This window comes from Helianthus annuus, chromosome 6 (genome assembly GCF_002127325.2).
Source record: "Helianthus annuus cultivar XRQ/B chromosome 6, HanXRQr2.0-SUNRISE, whole genome shotgun sequence".
NCBI lineage: Eukaryota > Viridiplantae > Streptophyta > Magnoliopsida > Asterales > Asteraceae > Helianthus > Helianthus annuus.
The window spans coordinates 61,403,413-61,420,188 of NC_035438.2; the positions used below are offsets into that span (position 1 = coordinate 61,403,413).

A 16,776-nucleotide genomic window follows, 5' to 3' on the forward strand; every position below is an offset into this window, starting at 1 on the left:
TTTGTGTAATTTTTTTAATTCATGTAATGAAAACACATCCTTTCAAAACTCTTAGTCACATTTTTAATAAAAAAAATGACAATCACTTGTCACTTTGAAAAAATGTGACTAAATATTACTAACTGCCATAGTAAGTTTTATTGATGGGGCAAAAATACAATATACATATATAGTCACTTCTGAATTTGTGTGACCAAATAGTAGATTTTGTTAGCCACTTCTAAAATTTTATACGTGGCTAAAAGTTACAAATGGTCTTGACAAATAGAACATAACCCTCCATCTCCCTATTGGAACCCTAATCCATCATCTTTCTGCCATACGTAAGCTTCAGCGCTTAGCCAACTTTGAGAAAAAAATTGATAATAATTTCCACAGTTCATCAACATCGATTGAAGCTCATCTTGGTTTGGTAGGTGATTTACACCAAAATTTTGAGAAAATTAGGTTATAGAAATCTTATAACCAAAATTTATGGTTATGAATTTAGTTCTTCGTATGTGGTCACGTTGGTTTTCCTGAATTTGGTGTCGCCTGGTCGAATTACTCTGAAGTTTGAAAATTAGGGCTTGATTTGGCTCACTATTGATATGATGTTACTTGTTTAACTAAACCCTGGTTTATGAAATTTTCAATTTCGTTGTTGCCTAAGCTATATAAAATCTGAGAATTATTATTTTGTTGTGTTTAATTTTCATGCAGTTTCAGGATCTTGTTAGATGTAGGGTGTTCATGGTTTGGTTTCAAACCGGTCACTGGTTTGGTTCGCGATCTATTTAAAAATATCAAACTGTATCAAACGGTTTGGTATATGGTTTATACTGAAAACCGGTGGAAGAAAACCAGACTTGACCGTAAGATTTAAGAATATATTTAATTATTTTTTAATGCAAATAAATCTATTCTAAAAGACTTAATTGAAGTACAATGCATTATATTAGCTTAAAATCAAAATGCGCTTAATAAACATATTGTTGCTCTCAGTCTACCATCAGGTATTTGTGCACATTATATTATTGTAACTCACAATGAGCAATTCTTTGGCTCAGCACAAAATCGGTTAGGGCGAGTTGACTCAAAACGCTTCTTTTAGGATACAGTATATAGGTAACTTAAGTATAAGTTTTCTTTCATCAAGGTCACCAAACTATTATGATAGTTTTAGAGGCCATCTAAGTATCAGTTTGTTTTCGTTTATTGTAATTCTGTTGCCAAGAAATCGTAATTAGACAAAATGTTGTTAGTTAAAGCTCTTGACACATGTAGAGTTCTAAAAATGACAAAAATGCTCATGATTGTACTTAAAAGAATCAAGTTTACATGAATTAACAACGCATATTTGACTAGATTTAGGGACGTGGCATGTAAGAGATCACCAAGAAAATGAAAAAAATGCTCATTATGTTACACCTTGTTGGCAGGTATATATTTATGTCTGGTTTGTATTGTAAATAGCATTGATATAAAATATATTCTTACTACGAAGGGAAGGATCTGCTGTAGATGTTCACATCACTTATTATATTATATTGCTGAAAACTCGGATGTTTTATATGGTTTTGCAGCTCTTCTCAGATACTGTTCCCAAGACCGCAGAGAATTTTCGGGCACTTTGTGCGGGAAAGATCAGGCCTGGCCCAATGGAGGGGCGGGGTGGGCGATCGCCGAAGGCCCACTCTCCCGAGGGGCCGGGGATGTAATGAAAAAAATATATGTCCATTTAACTCATACATCCGCATACCATACGATAAAATGTCTGTAGTCTAGTTGGAAATACCATCTCGAAACACTGCATAGGTCTTTGCTTCGAGACCCAGCAGTGGCGTTTTTATATTTTTATGCATGGTAGATTCCTTATTAAGTGAGGATAGATTCACTAAGATTTGGCCCATAAGTGTAAACTAAAGTATAAAAATATATACATATTCATTATTGGTATGGCCTTTTTTTAACTTTATTTAGAATCATGTATACATTTCTTTGTTTTTAATGGCTTTCATACTCTATAAATAGTAGTTTCAAGTTCAAATTTGTTGACGAGCCAAGCTCGAGTTGGATCGGTTGTGATTAGGGGCCGTCTTTTTACTCTCCTTGGCCTCGGAAATTTTAAAGATTCTCAGGGACGGCCCTGGGTAAGATGTACTCATGTACACCATAATTACTTTAATAAATTATACATTGTTAGTTTATTTTCTACCTATTCTTAACCACTGGGTGTCAGCCCAGTGGCCACCGACACCCATCTTAAAACCTGCAAGGGGTAGGTCGCAAGTTCGATTCTTACCCTGAGCAGACTGGGGAATTCACCGCCAGGGCGCTTGGTCGGGTATCAAACTGGGGAGGGGATCCCTCCTGCGGTCAGGGGTACCGTGCATTTACCCTTTTTTTAGTTCTTTGATTCTTTCTTCTCCTAAAAGTCTTGGTGGTCTGTCTTTTAGTCGGCTATGCTTGTTTACAGCGTAGGATACAGGAATGATGGTCACTACTGCTTTTCTTGTGATGTAGTTTTAAGGTTGTACTTATTGGGTACTTGGTTAAATATCCTCAGACAACAATTCTGTAGATATCATACAAGTCTAGCTTTATGCAATGAATTTCTAATATAGTTGCACTAATTTCTAGTATTTGTTTTGCAGGGTTGTGATTTTTAAATGTGATGGTATGTACGTTTTGCCTCTTGACTTTTTTTTATCATGTTCTTATTTTATTACCTTCAGGTAAAAAAAGTTGTATAGGATTATCGCAGAACATTTCTGATATATATTTGCAGGAAGTCATGGAGAGAGCATAGATGGTGGGAAATTTCCAGGTGAGAATTAAGTCCTATATTTGTTTCAATTTTGATTGTGTTGATATGGTCGAAGTGGTTGTGGAATTTCATTTAATTGTTCCAAATCGACATGTTGTAAAGTGATGGCTAGGTGATCATATTGGAGTCGCGGCTAATATGGTCAACATCTGGTTACAGTTGATAGATAAATGCAGTCAAATGTGATGGTTGCTTTGAATTAAATAATTACAGGAAACATACATTTGGTGTTGGGCTAATGAACAGATGGAGCAATTACTTGATTTTATAAATGTTCAATTGCTGCTTATATAAGACTGCATAATGGAATCACATGCATCAACTACAACGATACAGTCTCAACACTGCATTACGCATTATGCGTCCTATGTGCGCATTTTTAAAACTAAATTATCTGGTATTCTTTAATTTTTAATTTATAACTTGTAATGTTTGTCATAAAATGTTGGTGGGTCGTGAAGATTGAAGAAGGGGAAATTTTTAATTTATAACTTTCATCATCTCAGAACGAACGATTGAGGAATAGAAGATTGGGGTCTCCAAACTTTACTCTCTTGAAGTTTTAAATCTATCAACTACTTGGTAGAACTGTATTTGGTATTTTTTAAAGGTTATTTGCTGGAGTTTGAGTTGATGTCATGTTGGACAAAATTAATATTTACATCGTATCTTTTGTTTCAATAAATGTGCATCATATTGAACTTTTACAATATACGTATCTATCACTTTATAATATCATAACTATATTATTTATATTGTAAATATTTTGTAAACCAACACAACCTAGGACCCATTATTTACCCTTTCAGAAATGGTCTGGGTGGGCAACGGCTCAGGGCCAAAAACTATCAGTTTATAAAAGATACACAACTGTTAGTTTATACATATGTGTACAGGTCTCGTTACCTATCAGTTTATACAAGACACATAGTTATTAGTTTATACACATGTGTATAGTCTTTATACATCTGTGTATTATATTCAAAATTGGTTACATATATGTATATTAACAACATATAGTATATTATGCATGTACATGAGTAGATTCATATAAAAATTATGAAATTAATAAAAACGAAACATATCACATGTATGCAAAAATAAATAACTTCATCACATATTCAAAAAAAAGTTAATACCTAAAAAATAATTACAATTTCAATCTCAAAGAAATTTTTAAATATTTATTGAAAATTATAAAAAGCTAAAAACAATATATTATGATATCTATATATACGGATAACAAAAGAAAAACAATATTCAAGTAAAAATTAAAAAAAAATCTATAGATAAAGAAATAATGGAGAAATAATTAAAAATGAAAGAGAGAGAGAGAGAGAGTTAAGAGATGAGAAAATTAAGGGATTTTAATTAAATATACTTAGCTAATATCAATCTTGCCCTTTTAATCTAAGAATGATCAAGGGGCAAAATTAGTTCACTCAGTTTACTCTCAACAAGTTGTTCACTCTTGAACCTAAATAAACGATATTGGCTTTAGTTGATCACAATGGACAATAGTAGATTCTAAATGTCTTAATGGATCATATTGAGCCTTATTTGACCACGATGGATAATAGTAGATAATACATTTCTTAATGGACCATGTTGGACCTTAATGAATCACGATGGCCCATAGTAGATCATACATGTCTTAATGGAATATGTTGGGTCTTAATGTATCACAATGAACAATAGTAGATCGTACATGTCTCAATGGATCATGTTGAGCCTTAATAGGGCTGCCAAATCGTGTCTTATCGAGTTTAATAGGTCTTTGACGACGTGAATTACACAACTATTAAACATGGATACAACGTGTTTAAGTACTTTATATCTCATGTCTATAACACAATTGTCTGTTTTATGTACCATGGAGAAGAAATGATGGATCGTACCCGATAGAAACACAATTGTCTGTTTCTGTTTAACTTGTTTTCACACAATGAAAACAAGAAAAAAAGGTTCTTTTTTCATTCTGCGTCCGTTTAACGTGTTTTCACAGTGAAAACAGGTTCAACCGACTCAAAAAGTTGATTTTTGTGCTGATTCTTGTCACTTGATTATGAAATTGGTTAAAAAATTACTTATGAATTGATCATTACCAGGATGGAGCTGCACTTCAGTTTAAATAAAAAACGATAGGGAAATTCCTTGCCGCAGAGCCGGCGGAGGTACAATCATCGTTGCAAACCGTTCATCGGCTTCTGACTGGGAAACTTTTAGGGTAATTTCATTAAATGCTTTAGCGAGTAAAATGTGGTTGCCAAATTTTATGAATCTACTTGTAAGTTGTGAATGTGTTTTTATTATCTAATTTAATTTGGTACAGTTGTGAACGATCAATGAGACCAGTTTTCACATGCGGGTGTTTTACAAGGAGAGTACCAAGTGACTCATGGTTATGGTCCTTCAAAAGCGCCACAAATCATGAATGTATGTTTTTTCTTTGTTTCTTATTTCTTTTCTTTTTTATTAACAAAAAATGGACCAGATTATGACAATAAAGTCATTATTGGTGCCTTCACTGCCTTCTATGTCAAATATACAAATTAAAACTATTTGAACGTTTAGTACACTTTCTGTTTTTGAGTAATTGAACTTGCGATGAATGAAACCTACCAGAAACTCAAACAAGGACTCAACTTGAAAGCACTTTTTGTTCGATTATCATTCTTTCACCGTAGGTTATCTTTCTGTATGTATAGTCCAAATGTCAAATTGTTACTGGTTAATGCTCATTTTCAATTTACCATGTTGACTTATGTGGATGCATATGTAAATGTAGATGATATTGCACTTTAAGTTCTTACTTTTTAATTAGGGGTGCAAACGAGCCGAGCCCGAGCTTGACCAAGCTAGAGCTCGATTAAATTATGAGAGCTTAGGCTCGAGCTCGGCTCGATTCGAGCTTTATTTTCAAAGCTTGAGCTCGGCTCGTTGGTATTTTCTCAAGCTCGAGCTCGGCTTGGGCTTGGCTCGTTTGTTATCTATTAATTAATGTAATAGATAAAAAATAATATAAATAATAGACTTTTTATTGATGGCACTTATAACTTTCATTTTCGTTGCCGAAAGGCAGTTTCGCTCGTATAATCGTCAACAGTTTACACTTGATTTTGCTTATAATAATCCATGTAAGCGAAGTCGAGTGGAAATCCACGTGTAAATATATGATGATTATGCAAGTGAGATTGCCTTTGGCAACGAAAGCGAAAGTTGGGAGTGTCATTAGTCAGATTGTCAGTATGGATTATTATCGGCGAATGAGTCATAAATTGAATTATAAAATTTTATTCACTTTAAATTTATTATATAGTTAAATTAAGTTTCAGTTGTGTGTTGCAGGCTGGAGAAAACCTTTAAAGTTTCAAAAAAGGCTACAGGTTGTGTTTCAATTGTGTCTGAAATTGAAGAGTTGAGCTTTGTGAAAGAACTCCATTATAGGTCAAAATCTTGAGAGATGGTTATGTTGTTGCAAGTGCTGCTACGAGTGATGCATGTTGAGACAAAAGTGCTGTTAGGAGTGATGCAAGTTATGTTGAAGTTGCTGACTCATTTGTAGATAGCTTTTGATTAGAAGTTTATGTATATAGTAACTAAATTGAAAACTTTTGTATGGATTTTGGTTTATTATTGTTAATATCATTTGGTTTTAGGTTTTTTCTCATGTTTACTATCGTTTTAATTTTACGAAACATTGAAAGCAAAATTGCTAATTACACGAAAATAGCCATATAGAACCACGACAAATATGTGTGTCCAAAGGTTAGAGAATAGTCACACTTAAAATTACACGATTTCTTGTGGCTTTACATAATCATTAGTTACACCATCGCCATTTTGTTTATTTTGGTGTGACGAAATATTAGCAAACGTCATTGGTAAAAAAATATTATGTGTGACCGAAGTTATACACTAGCCACATTTAAAAAAAATCATATGGCTTTACATAACTTTTAGCCACACAATCCTTATTTTGTTTTTTTATGTGACGGAATGATAACATACGTAATGCACAAAATGAATATGTGTGGCTAAAGGTTAGAGAATAGTCACACTTAAAATTATAAACATTCATGTGGCTTTACATAATCATTAGTCACGTTGTCATTAGTTTGTTTTTTATGTGGCAGAATGATAGCAAATGTGATAAGAAAAGTAAATTATATGTGACCAAATGTTAGCCATTAGCCACACTTAAAAGCACATAACTTCATGTGGCTTTACATACACAATAGCCACACTATTGTCACTTTATTTTTATTTGTATGACGGAATGATAGCAAATGTCATGAGAAAAAAGAGAAATGTGTGACCAAATGTTAAACAATAGCCACACTTAAAATTATAAAACTTTATGTGCGACTAAAGGTTAGACAATAGTCACTTTTAAAATTACAAAATTGTTTTGTGTGTCTAGAAATAGTTTTAGCCACACTTATAGTAAACTCATGTGGCCAAATACTAAAATGGCCACACGTACAGTGAGTTCATGTGGCCACTACTATCATTTAGTCACACTTAATGAATGAAATGCTTGATTACAACAACCCTTTTTGTCACATTTTTTTTAAATTGATGTGGCTAAAACAAACTTTTAAGTGACTATATAATAGAAATTGTCACAATTACAATAAATTCATGTGGCTGTTGCTACCCTTTAGCCTCACTTATTGTACAAAATTTTGATTCCAGCAAGAAATAGTGGTACCCTTTAGCCACACATTTAAGTTGCTACGGCCACTAAACGTGAATGTGGCCGTATAATACCTACGATGACTAGACCTTTGGTCACACTTGAGTTGGAAAAAAAAGTGTGGCAAAAGGCGTATGGTCACACTTTTTTTGTGTGGCCGTAAGCCTTTTTTGACGTAGTGATCGTTACCATACAACTTTTTTGGTTGATTTTCTTTCGGTTATCTTTTAGTGTTTTTTTTCTACATTTTCTTTTTATTCTTGTCAGCAGTTCCGTTCGTAACACGCTCGTAATAATTTCAAAACATATGTAAACAGACTAAATAACAATAGAAATTCGCCGCAACGCGGTGAACTTATTTAAACCTAGTTTCTAATAAAACATACGAATTGATTGTGTGTTTGAATAAGAAATAATGGGTCTTGAAGAATGCTTGAAAGATAATGATTAAAAGTAAACTGATGGTGTGTATTGGCTGGAGCCCTTGGAATCACGACTAGGTTCATTATAGGCGATTTGAAACTAAAATAAAGGTTTAAAAACGAGAATTGAAAGGTGTGTTAGCAGGAGCACTTGGAATCAAGGCTAGGTTAGGGAGGGTATGTCTGATCTATATAAGACCAGTAAGACTTTGAGATTTAGAGGGAGGGTATGGCTGATCTATATAAGACCAGGGAGGGTATGGCTGATCTATATAAGACCAGTAAAACTTTGAGATTTAGGGGGAGGGTATGGCTGATCTATATAAGAACGGTAAGACTTTGAAGGGTGGCTAGGGTGATAAACATAAAAGACTCAAGGGTGAGGACTTAGAATGACTCAGATTGACTCAAGACTCTATACTAAACTATGGAATTTAGAGTGAGAAAGTAGAGAGAAGATAGAGAGAAATATAGAAGATGATTTTATTTCTTTCCAGTGATGCTCTACAAATGAGTTGGAGCCTTCCTTTTATAGTCCAAGGAAAGACTTGATTACATCATCCATGACATCACATTTAATAATACACAGAAAAAAATCTAGGAAAATAACAAAATACATGACATAAGTGCTTACATCACTTTAAGAGTGATTAAGGGGCTGTTTGTTTACCTCTTAGCGAGGCTCTTAATGGTTCAGACCTCTTACTGGTTCAGCATTTAATGGTTCAGACTGTTTGTTTCACGAGTAGATGTCTGAATGGTTCAGACATTTGCCTCTGAATGGTTAAGATTTATACAGATTCTGAATGGTTAAGACCTCTAATCTGAATTGGTCAAACTTTTGCCTTTGAATGGTTAAGCATTATACAAGCTCTTAATGTTCAGACCTCTTACTGGTTCAGCACTTAATGGTTCAGACCTCTTACTGATTCAGCACTTAACCATTCAGATGCTGCGAAACAGCCCCTAAAGCTTTATTTAACCTAAACACACCACTAGTAAACTAAAATACATAATAAATCTTCTTTTTTATAGTGAATCCAGATCTACTGCTGGGTCTAAACCTGATGACTCCTTTGGTAAGATGTGTCCGGATATATTCTTTGTGAGCGTTATTCCATATTTTTGAGTGTGGGTCTTCATTTTGCCACGCATTTACACCATCTAGGACATCTTTGGGCATATCTTCTGGTTTGAAGCCATTTGCAGTAGCTAGGCACTTTCGGACGTTCATCCATTCTTGCTCGTGAAAGAGTTTGAAGAAAAAGGTTAAGGGCTTATAACTAACCCAAGCATGGATGAAGCAAAAAGGGGCATGATAAATGGTTTCTTTTCCGTCCTAGGGAATTGATGTGGGTGTAATGTAACATCTAGGCCTTATAAACATAATGACACAATACTTTTTGTTGGATGCAACCATCTGTCCAGTCCATTGGTGGGGTGGGAGAAACGATTAGAGTAGAGTGAGTGTATGCTTTTGTTCTTTGGATAATTAACCAAACTGACAGTCAATTAGGTATTGTAGTAATTTGGCAGTGTTGAAAGACATAGCAATAGTGAAAGCTTCAAAAAGGTACCAGAAGAAATATAGTGCTTCTTTTGATAATTTTATATAAATCTCGAATATGAAAGACATTCATGAAAGGATAGTTTGGGTGAAAGACTAGACCTTTCATAAACAAGCCATGGTTTCTCAAAGTGATAGTGAGAAATGTCTTGTAGTTCAAGACTGACCGGTCTTTCAGAGCTTGATCTGCTATGACTTCAATGATCTCCTCTGGGATCTCTTTCTCTTTAAATTCTTGGTTGAGTGGAATGGCTTCATCTGGAGTTTGGGAGCTAGCGGCGTTCATCATGAAGACTGTTAGTATGATGTCTTTGTGGTGAGAGTGGTAATGCTGAACCATGTTAGAGCCCTTGAATTTGTAGGCCTTTGGTCTGGGCAAAAAATCTGCAAGGATATTGTCCTTGCCTTTGATATACTTAATAGTAAATGTCCATTGTGAAAACTAATTCGCCCATCGTAATAATTGTGATTCTGATAGCATCTTTCTTTTGAATTCAAGCATTTTTGGGAAAGAGGACATGTCCATCTCAATCAAAAAACTGTAGCCGACTAGATGGAATTGAAAATTTTCGATTCCTTTCGTTACAGCTAAGATTTCTTTGTACGTGGAGTGATAATGTTTTTCTGATTCTTTAAACGTGCCGCTTTTGTATCCACATATTGTTCTGACAACTTCATCATCTTCTGCAATAAGAACTGCTGCCCAATGTTCATCACTGGCATCCGTTTGTCGGTTGTTGCACGAATCTTTAAAGGAGGCATCACATCGGCAAGTTGCTTTATCCATTTTACAGCTTGCGTTTGCTTTTCTGACCACACCGGCGGATTCTTTTTTTAACATGGGGAACAGATGTACTGTGTGATTTGACAATTTTGGCAAAAAATCAGCCATATAATTGACTAAGCCAAGAAACCGTTGTACTTCTTTTTGTGACGTCAGCTTATATGGGAATTTATGGAGTTCTTGGGAGATGTGCGGTTGTGGTTACACGCCATCGGTGATTTTCGTTCCCAAACTCCTATTTCCATTTGCTTTTCTAAAAGCGTGATTCCATATTGTTTTACTATGGAGTGGATTCCATATTGTTTTACTATGGAGTGGAATTTTGTGAGTAATTCTATATGCGAGTCTTCATCTTCGGAGAACAAGAGGATATCATCAATGTATATCAGGGAATTATCAAGGATTGGTGCAAGCGCACCATTGCCTTTTGGAAAACGGACGGAGCGCTTTTCAAGCCAAAGGGCATCACCTTCCATTGATAATGGTGGTTTAGGATGCAGAAAGTCGTTTTTGGCCTGTCTTCTGGTTTGATCCCTAGTTGCCAAAAACCCGGCTTTAGGTCAAATTTTGATAGAATTTTGGCATTTACCAGTGACTGAAAAAAGGATTTCTTTTGAGGTAGGGGGAATTATCGTCAGCTAAAAAATGGTTCAGCGGTTAATAGTTTATCACTAGCCGCAGTCGCATCCCCAAAAATCAAGCAACTAACCGGCCACGAAACCCACAGAATGCACAAGTCCTAGCCCAACCTTTCCCCCAATCCAATTTGATGATGGTTCCATATCATGCTCAAAACGTGACTCCACCCTACTATCAGCCCAACTACCCTATGATGCCATATACTACGGCGTGCTTCAACTGTGGGGACCCCACCCATTTTAGAAACACTTGTCCTAGGTGGGTTAACATTATTAATGCCCAAGCCCGGGCTAACCTAATTAACCAAGCAAACCAGGCAGCCATGGGTAGAGCCTTCAACGTCAATGTGAATCAAGTTGGGGCTAACAACGACGAGGGAAACGTGTAAGTCAAGTCTGAATGAGCAAATCTCTTATACTATTTCGATCCCAAGACAATTTAGAAGCTTCGAAGTTTTTATTTTGAATTAGAGTAAAATGGTCGGATGCTCCCATTGGTTTGGTAAAATAACACTTATAGTCCCCGACTTTTGGAAATTACATTCATGTTCCCTGTGGTTTATGACTTTGGTACACGGATAGTCCCTGAGTCAAACGGGCATTAGTTTTCTCAGTTAAGTTAATGTGAAATGACAAAATTACCCTCCATTAAAAAAACAATATATTCAACAATAAAAGACCCAGACCCCACCCACCCTCTCCATCTTCTCCCTTGTTCCGACAACATCTTCTTGCTGGAGATCACCACTAAGGAGTGTAGCCACTGCTGCCTACACTATAGTTCACCATAAATTCGACAAAATGACCATCACAATCAACAGCACACTTCGCCTGAGAGAAAACATTCCACACAGTGTCAACAAATATCACTAGTTCCAAGTTAGGTTTAGATGGATCTGAGTAAAAAATTAGTCATCAGATACAATACAACTTATCGGAACTCGCAGGAACTCTATCTAACACCTATTGTGGAACCTTTGTTCTTCACTTCGTGGCTAGAGATTACACATTTGTCGGGCGTGTGATTCCAACCATGGTGCCGTTGTGTGTGGCCAATCGGAAAGGTACAGTTTTGGAACCTTAGTCGGAACAGAACAATCGGAGGCCATGGCCAGCACAGTCATTTACCTCGTCAACTCTCTCTCTCTCTCTCTCTCTCTCTCTCTCTCTCTCTCTCTCTCTTGATGGATGTGGGAGGATGTGTCGTGTTGGTGGGGTACAGAAAAAGAGGAGGGTAGGTGGTCTGTCTTTCAAGATTCTTTCTCTCTCTTGGATGATTGAATCGGAGATGTAAAAGTAAAAATTGAAATTGGGTTGAAATGGGAAATCTTGAAAGCATATGTTTGTTTGTTTAATAATAATAATAATAATAATAATAATAATAATAATAATAATAATAATAATGAGATGTATGTGTGCAGATCCCTTTGTCATTCCAAGTGCGCACATGATTACTGTCCAGGAACATAATCGTGTAATGTGATTTTTTGAATTTTTAGTTTCTTGATTCTTAATTTTTTGCAAGATTTTGTTGGTGGGCATGTTGCATTAGTTGTTAATAGGGGAATTTGCAGATCAATTGTTTGAAATTTGTTGATTTTGAAGGTGACGATGGAGGTGGTGGCTGTGGGTTTAAGGTGCAGGTGGTGATGGATTTGAGAGAGAGAGGAAGAAGATGAGTGGGGCCATCAATCTTTATATCTTTTTTAATTTTTTTAATTGGTTGGGGGTAATTTAGTCATTTCGAACACATTTAACAGAGAAAACTAACTGTCATCCACTTTAGGGACCATCCGAGTAACAACCGAGCAAACCAAAGGGAGCACGAGTGTAATTTTTAAAAGTTGGGGGCTAAGGGTGTTACTTTTACAAACCACAAGCACTATTCATGCATTTTACTCTTTTGAATTATCATCATATTTTTCATTTTGTACTCAGACAATTACGCTAATGTTATGTTGGTTTAGGCATTTTATGCTAAAGTCATTTATTATCTTTAGCGTTCCATTGTGTCACACCCGAACCGATGGCGGAAAATCGGGGCGTGGCACTGAGCGAAACAGATTGTCCAGAAGTTTCCATAACAACTATTATTACCAATTATTTAAAGCATCACGTCCCATACCATGACATAAAAAGTAACATAATTATTACAGGCAAAGTTAAGACAAAATGTTCTATTCCGACAACTCAGAATTTAAATACAGACATTTCGTTTATTGGTTTCCAGACCTTTCCTAGCCTCGATTTCACAGTAAGCCAAGCAATTAAACATCTTAAGCACCTGCCACATACGTTAAAGTAAAAGTCAATACACATAGTGTAAAGGTGAGCATACAATTTTAATATATATAATAGAGTTCGAAATCGTTTACGCATAACCAGCACGTACACAGTGTGAAATGAAGCACGTAAGTTATCGACATGATCTTATCAATACCAATGACTGCGGGTTGACTGCGCAAGGCATTTTGTAATACACACTCACCACTGTGAGCCATGTAATTAATTGTCCTTAACAACCCCTAAGTGAACAGGTGCTGAGTCCAAACTATAGTACTATCGTTGCTAAGGCAGGTAGACAGCAATCCATGTATAAACATAACAAACAAGCATTCATTAAGTCACGTATAACATGCGGTAACGGTTAGCGTTAAAGTATTGCGTAGTGTGTTCGATGTGATTTAGAATAAGTAACGTATGTAACACCCAAAAGTGCGTAAAGCAAAAAGGGGCCGAGTATACTCACAGCGATGATGGATTGAAGGGAGCGCTTAGAGCAAGATTAGCCTGATCAGAACGATAGCACAAACAATAAGTGGCGCGCAAAACGATGTGAAGTGTCAGTGGATCGGATGGTAATCCAATCGGATGGCAATCCGATCGGATGGTCAGTCGATCGGGTGACAATCCATTCGGATGGTCATCCGATCGGGTGACCATTCGATTGGATTGTTACCTCGTTTGGGATGGATGTGTTTGTGTATGATGGCTTGTGCTTTGAAGTTTTCGTTGTAGCATTTTGAAAACAGAGAAGTATCTCTACCCTTCAGGTCGGTCGATCGGACGACGGTCCGATCGGGCGACGATCCGATTGGTAGGACACTTTAGTGAGAACAAGTTCAAAGCAGTTTGTCACTCGATCGGATTGCAATCCGATCGGGTGGCAATCCGATCGGGTGGCAATCCGATCGGACGACAATCCGTTCGATGTTCAAAACCTCAAAGTTTGAAAATAAAAGTTAAGTGTGGGGCCAAGGTGCAAGCCGATCGGGTGGCTGCCCGATCAGGTGGCAATCCGGTCAGACGGCTGTCCGATCGGATGGCAATCCGTCCCGGTAGCCGGATCGTTCTTACACTTGGTGGTTTAGATAGTTTGCAGTTTCATCGAGACGTTGTGACTACGTGCTAAGCAACAGAACCTCGCCAAGACCCTTGTGACCCGATTGGACAGGAATCACCCAAATCCGACCCGTTCACATATTCATGACGGTTGTTCATGCTTAACCCGGAATCGGTTGTCTCTTTGGTAGAACTCAGATCTTGAGCCAACACATCACCAAGAAGGAGTAGAAGGTTAGAACAAGGTCCGATTCTATCGGTTTTGAGTGCATTGAGTGTAAAAGAGTTGAAAGAAAGTTAGAAAACCATCTTTCAATCCTTTTTACTTTCAATATGTTCAGATCTATGATAGATCTTTGTTTATTCATGTGGAAATCGTTCAGATCTAAGTTGTTCTTGGTGGATTGAAGCCAAAACATGAAGTTCATAAGAACACCATGATCACATCATCCTAGAACACCTTGAATGTAGTGATTTCACGGTTAAAAGTTAAGATTCAAAGGATAAGAAGGTGTAGGAGTGTGTGTAGATCAAGGAAGTACAAGATTTAGGTTGAAAACTTACATGAATCGCGAGAAATCGGTGGAAATTGAGGCTGGAGCGAGCTGGTCGAGTGAGAGCTGTCAACATCAAGTGATGTTGACATATGAGGGGTATTTATAGGGTTTCAATAAAAGGAAAGTGGGGGAAAGTGGCTGGTCGATCGGGTGGCAGCCCGATCGGGTGGCAACCCGATTGGGTGGCACCCCGATCGGGTGGCACCTTGATCGGTTGGCCACTCGATTGGAGTGTTGGGCACATCGAGTTTTGCTGTTTCGATTTGCGTGTTAAGCGTTGCGATGCGATAGAGTTCCCATTCAAATTACTTTTAATCCGAACTACTATATCTAACATACAATCATCATAATTAACTTGCGTTTAGCGGTTGCGATTTGTTTGCGATTGCGTTTCGATTAATCACCACAACACATGCACAGGTAACACATAAGTAGCACACACACGTAAAACAATTTCCAGAATACGTAATTCGAGATGCGAATGCGATTGTGATAAGCGATAAAGCGAGAAAACATGCGATAAACATCGATAAATAGCGATAAAACCTTGATTATTAACAAGTACTCCACATAATACAACTAACGTAACAAGTAAATAGACTATCTACAAGTCAAAGAATTCAAAACAGCAGTTGAGCAAGGAGAGACAGATCGCAATTAGCAATCTTTTCTTCCTTTGACTTCAATCTTGACTTTGACTTTGACTTTCGAAACACGGGGTGTTATAGCCTCCCCCTGTTAAGGGAATTTCGTCCCAAAATTAGGATTCAGCCGTAACAAACAATTGCGGGTACTTCGCCTTCATGTCGCTTTCGAGTTCCCAAGCGAACTCTGCGCCTCGTTTGCCTTCCCATCGAACCTTCACAATGGGAATGCGCGAGCGTCTGAGCTGCTTGGTTTGGCGGTCCATGATCTCGACGGACTTCTCCACGAAGTGTAGTGTTTAGTTTACTTGGAGGTCTTCAAGAGGTACATACAAATCATGCTCAGCCAGGCACTTTCTAAGGTTAGACACGTGGAAAGTCGGGTGAACGTTATTAAGTTCCTCCGGTAGTTCGAGTCTGTAAGCCACTTTTCCAATCCTTTCCAGAATCTTAAAGGGTCCAACATATCGAGGCGCGAGTTTCCCTTTCTTGCCGAATCTGACCACACCCTTCCAAGGTGATACCTTTAGGAGTACGTGGTCGCCAACGTCAAATTCAAGGGGCTTGCGTCGTCAGAAAAGTTACGCTGATAGACAACTCTGAGCTTTCAGCTGGTTATCTCGAATTTGGAGGATTTTGTCAGTCGTTTCTTGCAATCGCTCAGGACCGGTTAATTGCGAGTGACCGATCTCGTGCCACACAATAGGCGACCGACATCTTCTTCCGTATAATGCCTCAAATGGTGCCATTTGAATGCTGGAATGATAACTGTTATTATACGAGAATTTGACCAAAGGTAAGTATGCGTCCCAATTACCACCGAAATCTATGACACACGAACGGAGCATGTCTTCAAGGGTATGGATCATTCTCTCAGTCTGACCGTCGGTTTGGGGATGTAATGCGGTACTCAGATTAAGCGTAGTACCGAGAGCAGCTTGAAACGTTTCCCACAGACGCGAGGTAAACCGAGCATCACGGTCAGAGATGATGTCGTGAGGCGTCCCATGTCGACAAATGATCTCGTTGGTGTTGATTCGGGCTAATCTTTCTACCTTGTAGTCTTCTAGTATCGGCAGAAAATGAGTAGATTTGGTCAAACGATCAACGACAACCCAGATGTTGTCGTGACCTGATAGCGTACGCGGATGCTTCGTTATGAAGTCCATAGCTATAATTTCCCACTTCCACATAGGGATTGCGGGTTGTTCAAGTAAGCCAGAGGGTCTTTGATGTTCGGCCTTGACCTTCGAGCAAGTCAGCCACTTCCCAACATAGAGAGCGATATCTCTCTTCATGCCCGACCACCAGTAA

At 37.5% G+C, this 16,776-nt stretch overlaps 1 long non-coding RNA gene across 3 annotated transcripts; it reads left to right on the forward strand.

Moving 5' to 3' along the window:
- The first annotated feature begins 210 nt into the window (after positions 1 to 210).
- On the forward strand, positions 211 to 3,494 carry LOC110865525. 3 transcript variants are annotated; one of them, XR_002550767.2, is made up of 3 exons: positions 212 to 412; positions 1,566 to 3,206; positions 3,316 to 3,494. It is a non-coding gene; the product is annotated as an uncharacterized LOC110865525 (long non-coding RNA). The 3 variants fall into 3 exon arrangements; XR_002550771.2 differs by lacking the exon at positions 3,316 to 3,494 and having other exon boundaries at positions 211 to 1,421; positions 1,566 to 3,228; XR_002550766.2 differs by lacking the exon at positions 3,316 to 3,494 and having other exon boundaries at positions 215 to 412; positions 1,566 to 3,228.
- The last annotated feature ends 13,282 nt before the right edge of the window (positions 3,495 to 16,776 follow it).